Below are 6,975 nucleotides of genomic sequence, written 5' to 3'. Positions count from 1 at the left end.
GCATGTAAAAGAATATTACAAAGCAGAGGACTTCCCTGGTGGTCCAGTGGATAAGACTCCGTGCTCCCAATTTAGGGGGCCCGGGTTTGATCCCTGGTCAGGGAACTAGATCCCACATGCCACAACTAAGACCCGGCACAGCCAAATAAATAAATATTTTAAAAAATATATTACAGAGCAGAAATATGCATCGGGGGATTACGCTTAGAGGGCCTGCTGTGTCCCAGGCACTGTGCTAGCTCTTTAACAGCACTGATATTATTTCTGGCCATGACGACAGCTCACAGAAAGCCTGGGCTTTAGGCTGTATTTGTATCACATTTGTTGCTTGGGCTGTGACTCTGACTTGCCCAGGACACTTACTGGACCTGACCTGGTGTCTTTCCTCTCCATTGCAGGAAGATGAGAGACTGCTTTGGCACCAGCACTAGTACCATGAGTCCCTGCACTGGTTAAAGCCATCACCACGGCCTGGGCAGGCAGCAAGGTAAGAAGAGAGGCCAGTTCAGGCGAGCTCCAGGGAGGTGAATGCATTTCCGCCTCAGCTGCTGCCGGGGAAAATCCCAAGCGCACAAACAAGTCGAGGCAGTGCATCTGGGTCCTCCTACCCTCCCCTCACTCCAGGACCCAGAGGAAGGGCTTGCTTCCCCTCCAAGTGTTCCAGCTAGCTCCCTCCCCCCTGACCAGGACTCTTCCAAGTTATAAAAAAAATGAGACACTGGTGGGGAGCAGAACAAGTCCACTCACTGTCTTCTCCCTTCTCCCCTCTGAGCTGTTGAAGCGAGTTCCCAGGAGCAGCCCAGAGCCCTTGTCTGACTGGGAGGGAGGTAGGAGGAGTGGAATGCGTGCAGAGACCGAGCTGATCAAAAGACAGTGCTGTTTCATGAAAGCCTCCCAGAACTGAGGGAGAGAGAGGGAGACAGCGAGGGAGGGGTCGGGGGAGAGAAAGGGAGGGAGAGAGAGAAAGGGAGGGAGGGAGGGAGAGATCGGGAGCGAGCGCTGGCGAGAACAGGGTCTCCATGACGACTGGCCTGGCCGGCCAGCAGTGCTCCGCTCATTTGGCTGGAAGGAGCGCCACGAAAGGTCAGAGGAAGGAGCCGTGGGAAGCTCGCAGCAGGTATCCGAGCCGGAGCGAGTGGATTTGGGGGCCCTGGGCTCCCTAACAGACTGTGGTGTGAGCCAAACTGCTGAGAATGGAGTGGGCAGGAAAGCACCGGGACTTTCAGGTAAGGTCAGCTCCAGGCTTGGATTGTTTTTCCTCCTTTCCTGGCCAGTCTTGGGCTGTTTTCTGGGAGGCAGGCAAGTGTCTGTACTCTGTGCTCGGGGTTTGGGGCTCAGGAATGATGTCATGCTCCAACAGTTGGATTCTATTAGCTTAAGGAGGAGGGAAACAGCCAATTTTCTTGACTTTGCAGATCTAGCTGATCTCACTCTTACTGAACCTGAGGTGTTTAGACTTCACTATAGGAATCATCATCTTACTTTTATTTAGCACAAAGTCTCAGGATATTTTACAGGAAGGGTCTTTTATGTAGAAAAATGAGTTATCATCACTCCAGCATTGTGTTTGTAGTTCTTACGTGGAAACTCCAGTGTCTTTTGAGTGGCTTGGTTTGTTCTAGTGAACACTGTCTGTTTTGTCTCTTGGTGCTGCTATGTCTGACCTAATGAAAAAAAAAAAAAGCTAATTAACTCAGCTGGGAGCCTGTGGTGAGCTCCAAGTCTCTCCGGAGTAGTTATTAGGACAGAGGGACTGTCCTAGGGATATCTGAACCGGGGTTGGTCTCTCTCTCTGGCCCCCAGGTAGCTTGGTAAGAAGCAAGCTGTCCTCCTTCATTAATAAAGTCCATCACAGGCTTTCCTTAGAAAATACATGGGGTGGAGGCAGGTGGTGTCTGGGGGCTGGGGGACCTGCAAAGAGGTTTTTCTTATCCAGATATCTCAGAGTGAGCTGCTGCTAAGAGCTAGGTTACCTGAGGAGACATGAAGTGCTGTGGTTGTGCTGAATGGATTCCTTGGTTAATATTTTAACCAACTCTCAGGGCATGCAGTGTCCATGCCGCACGCCCCTTCTACACTGTCCTATGTTTCGGTAAAACTTGTTCTGACCTAGAGGACTAGTGTGTGGTGAACTCATTGTGGCCTAGGAGAGGAGACTGTTCCAGAAAGGCACTTTCATAGGTGATGAGGTAGCTAAGGTTGTCAGTGATCTTATCAGGAGGGTTAACGCAGTGGACACTCCCTGCAGTGGAGACCCATCGGGATGTGCTTCCGCTTCAGCCATGTTATATCTTAAACTTACTGCTGGGCCTCAGGAAACTTGGTGGGTGCCTTTGGTTTCTCTGTGGGATGAGGGAACAGCTGCCATCCTGGCTCTTTGGTTTTTCTTCTTGAACTTTCTGAACAGAATGTCTTTTGTACTCTGGCAAACAATGAGGGGGGCCTTCTGATTAACTTCGGGTCAGCTTGCCAATGAAAGCACTGGCCATGTCCCCAAGCGGGCTCCCTGAATGTGGACATGTGTACATCATTGTTGTGGCCTGAGGCTCCATAAGGGTGAACTCCATGGCCCTGGACCTCAGACGGGCCGCTTCTAAAGTGATGCCTCCTTTCACTGCACTCCAGGGCTCCTCTGCTTGGTTGACACCTCGGTTAACTGGGGGGATGTGGCATGGCGCTGTTGGCTGGGACTCAGTTTGGGGGATGTGAAGAGGAGGCCTCTCTGAGTCAGTGGCCCCTTCGGTGGACAACGCAAATCCAGGATCTCAGTTCTCCTCTACTCGTGTGGATGTGTTTGGGCAGCTCCTCCAATTTTATGGTCCCCGCACGTGTGAAGAGGGCTAGCAGATGATCTTTCTTTTGGTGTAGCAGAATGAATAATGGATTTGGGTTTAGGAGACGTGAACCGTGGCCAGGTTCTGCTACTTACCATAAAGGTAGCCATGGGCAAGACCCTCAACCTCTACGACCTTCAGATTTATTGGCTGTGAAATGGGGATAATGATAATAGCTCCTTCATAGGACTGTTGCGGGGAGCAAATGAAATAATTTCCATGAACGTAGTTTTAAACAAGTCAAGTCCTATATGATGTAAGATGTTATGAATTGACACTTGATGGATGGTCCCTCTTTCTTCTGGAAAGTCACTTTGTTCTGGTTTTCCCATTTATAAAGTCCCTTCTTCTCTTTTGCATTTATAAATAAAAATGAGAAAATCCTTTTAAAACTTCTTCAAGATGTGAAAAGAAACAAATAGTGCTTTCTTTGGGTTGGGAAGTTTAGTGATGTTCACTGTAGACTTTGAGCCATAAATGATCCTTCAGAGATGAAGCTTTCCTTGGGTCACCTGACTCACATGTTTTAGTATGGAGGAGAGGGACTCCAAGAGACCCTTTGCTTTTCCCACAGCTGCCTGGCGCTTACGGAGTCATAGATTTTAGAAGCTGGAAGAGAGGCTACTGGTTGCCAGGGCTGGTTCCCTCATCCTGTTAGGTTCTGCTGGGGAAACTGTTGCGAGTGAGCAGGGAGGCCTTTCTCCTCCGTTTTGGGTTTGAAAGGCAGGGTTCTAACTGGCAGGAAGTGTTATTGCTCTGAAAGGTCCTTGGGGGCTAGGCAGCTCTTTTAGGAACCTGTGGCTACAGCTTAGAGGGAAATAAGAAAGAAACAAGGAATTGGGAATTCCAAGGGCAGAGATACTCGATATGCCGTGGGACTGTGCAAGGAACAGAATAGCAGGGGAGTGGAGCCTCTGGGCAAGGGCGTCCCAGCTCTGTCCTCAGAGACTCCGGGAGGCTCCTGGCATACTAGGTGGGAACACGGGAAAGGGCCGGCACCCCACCTGCAGCCGCAGCTTTTGTTGTAGGGCAAGGGCACACCTGCCAGCCAGGCCCTGGAGTAGTGCCTTGGAAGAAGCCCCTGAACAGACAGATTTTTTTTTTTTTTTTTTTTTTAAATAACGGAGCCTTTTTTCCAGGTGAATCTTGTCACAGCAGCCTCTCCAGCCTGAGGGGAAGCTGTCCACAGCTTAGCTTGGGGCTGCAGCTGTTCCCCACTCCTTGTCAGTCCAGTTTCCCAGAGCTGAGTCACAAATCGGATCCCTCCATGTTCCTTAAGGATGAAAAAGTAACATTCTTGTTCTTACTCCCTCTCTCCCCCTTCCTTTACTCCTCTTCCTGCACTTTCTCCCCCTGGGCTCCTTCTCTCTGTAAAATTAGAATAATCAGTTACCCAGGGAAGTTGCAATTCTGAAATACTTTGGAGGACAGGCCAAGGCCGTCCTCAGTTCTGCTGGCTCTGCCCCTGTCCCTGGAATGCAGGGCTTGGGTGTACCATTTGGACAGGCTCCACAACTCCAGATATCACAGCCACACTGCTGGCCCGGGACTAAGAGAGGCTGCGTCCCGTCCCCACCTCACCTGATTCTAATGACTACTTCCGGGAGGTAGGAACCTGAGACAGGTAGAGGGTCTGAGTCCTGGGCTGTCCAAAGCACCTCCCTGCAGGCTGGCAGGACTGAGAGGCTGAGAGCATGTCATCCTGTTGCTTCTCTTAGCTGTTACCTGTCACTGCCCTGGAGACTCCTGATTTCTCATGTTGGGCCCAAGAGAGTTTGCTGAGGCAGCCAAGCAAAGGGAACGTGTGTGGAGCCTGGGGGAGGCCGGGCAGCAGCCCTGCACGGCTTTGGCTTGTCTTCCTTCTGTCCCTCCGCCTTAGCTTGGGAGAGCAGGCTGTAGGGAGGGGGCCTCACAGGAACCATGCGAAAGTGGAAAAGGGGCCAGGAGGGCATGAAAGAAAAAAAAAAGACCACCTGGCATGGTCTGCAGAGAGTTCTCTTTCTGTGGGAAAACTTGCACTAGTGAGTGGCTTCTTCTGGGGGTGGGGAGGGAGACTGTGCATCTCTTTTATGCTGGGGAGAAGCTGCTCTGTGCACCTGTCCCAATAGGTGGGTGGGGTGAAATGCGGGTGTATCCATCTGAGGGGAACATGCCACGTGATATATTGTCTGATAGAAAAAATCCAGGGTCTCTGTTTCTAGCCATGGGCCCTAGAAAACTGGCCTGCACGTGTGTATGTGTGTATGTGTGTTTTGAGGGGAGAGGAAGATGCTGAATGAGTCTAGACTACCTTATTGAAGGATTTCTCCAAAGATCCCTTCTCATTTTTTTTGGCTCAGGTATACTGCTGTTGAGGGGCTGTTGAAATGATCACAATACTCTTCTCTGAAAACTGCCTGAATCTTAGATTGCACTGTCTCTATAAAGGGTGAATTATATGCAATCAGGATATGAAGCCTTCTTAACCAAAGCTGACCTGTTCCTAAGAGTTTGTCATGAAACCACCTGTTTCTCAAAGATCCAGACTCTTTTTCTGTGTGACTTGTCACTGGGATTTGTATGTGAGCTGGAGATTGGCTAATAGGAAGCGTCACAGTGGATGAAGGACTATTTGAACCTGGGAAAAAGGAGATAAACATAGGGTTATGGGAGATCTGAAGCAGTAGGAAGATTACTAGAAGGAACAGGAGAAAGGCCCTGGGAGGGGGATTGAGGAGAGGGTAGTTGTCAGGGACAGGAAGGGTGATAGAGGGTGTACCTGGGCTGACCTAGGAGGCCTTCGTGATACTGCAGAATGCCGGCCCGCCCCCAGGGGCTCAAAGAGACAGTGTTGTGTAGATCCTAACAAGCACTGGGAGGGCAGGAGTGGGTGGGAGCGGCTGGCACTGCAGTCAACACCCCTGTTCATTTGCTCTTTGGGCCCAGAGACATCTCTGGTGCCCATATGTTCTCTTGGTCTGTTTACCCATTTAGTCAGTGAATACAGAGGGTCTGGGCCAAGAGCTGGGGAGGATCTAAAAAAGTATCAAGTGTGGGATTTATCCCATATATATATTGTATTACTTGTTGTAGTATAGTTATTTCCTCCCCAGTGTGAGCCTCTGTCCGTGTGACTGAGAAGAAACACAGACCTACTGAAGTTTTAGGTTTTGGTGGTAGGGTTAATGGCTGTCTCATGCGTTAGCCTGGGAAAAAGGAAGAGGGTCCAACTCTTAGACTCTGATTTGAAGCACTGTTTGAGTAATGGGAGAGAGCCCACTAAAGGACTGGAAATAGGAGGAGGGTGTTTGAGGCTTCTCTGACAGTGTCTGACCCTGGTGCGTGTGTGCAGGGGGTGGGGAACGGGAAAAGGGAAATGGGAAAATTGGAAAGAAAACTATAAAGTCAGCTAGTTTCTAGAACTCTTTAGATTTGTTTGAGGAACTGATTTTGGTATGTTCATTCATGTCTTGGAACACAGGCTCCCTTATGGAGTTCTGACAACTGAGTTTTATAGATTGCTTTTAAGTGAGTCAACCTGTAATGTGTTTGTTCAACTCTCAGTGACTATTAGATATTCAGTGAGTGTATGGTGCTGCCTTAGAGCAGCTCTGATGGAATTATTTGCACATAATGAGAGTATCTTACATGCAGTGTAGTGAAGTGATTAAGGGCTGGAACTCAGGGGTCATATAAACACAGGTTTAGAATCTGACATTACTCTTTACTAGCTGTGTGACCTTGGGTAATTTATCTAATCTCTCTGAGTCCCAGTTTTCTGTGAGGCATCTGTAAAATGGATATAATAATAACTCTTAGCTTGTTACAGTTGTGGTGAGGATTGAATGAAATGATACATGTAAAGCTCTCAGCCCAGTGCCTGGCACACAGTAAATGTTCAGTGCTTTCCATTATTATTATCAACTTGGAGCAGCTCTTTGAAGAGAGTAAGGCTGGAATCTCTTAATCAAGTTGGGGTTACTAGGCTAGGAAAGTCAAATCATATTCTTCTTTTAGAAGGAGTGTATACTTTGTACTTTATTCATCTCTCTGTCAAGACCCCAGGAGAGTTTCTGACGTGGTCCTTCTCAACCCAGCTTCATAGGCTCAGCTCTACCCTCTTGTAGGATGCTTACCCTTCATAGTCATGGGAGTATAGAAC

General features: G+C 49.0%; 1 protein-coding gene across 4 annotated transcripts in view; it reads left to right on the top strand.

Moving 5' to 3' along the window:
• Positions 1 to 372: 372 nt before the first annotated feature.
• Positions 373 to 6,975, top strand: part of DENND2B (DENN domain containing 2B) — a gene marked incomplete at its 3' end in the record, with an annotated part of 109,157 nt that continues 102,554 nt past the window's right edge. For 3 of the 4 annotated variants that reach the window (XM_082659778.1, XM_082659775.1, XM_082659776.1), the window contains exon 1: positions 1,071 to 1,226. Of the gene's footprint in view, positions 488 to 1,070; positions 1,227 to 6,975 lie in introns of those variants that run through there. The other variant, XM_082659777.1, reaches the window with a different exon arrangement.

Source organism: Grampus griseus, assembly GCF_964374135.1.
Source record: "Grampus griseus genome assembly, chromosome: 8".
NCBI lineage: Eukaryota > Metazoa > Chordata > Mammalia > Artiodactyla > Delphinidae > Grampus > Grampus griseus.
Note: the sequence above shows the minus strand (reverse complement) of the source record. Positions and strands in the feature narration are given on the sequence as shown.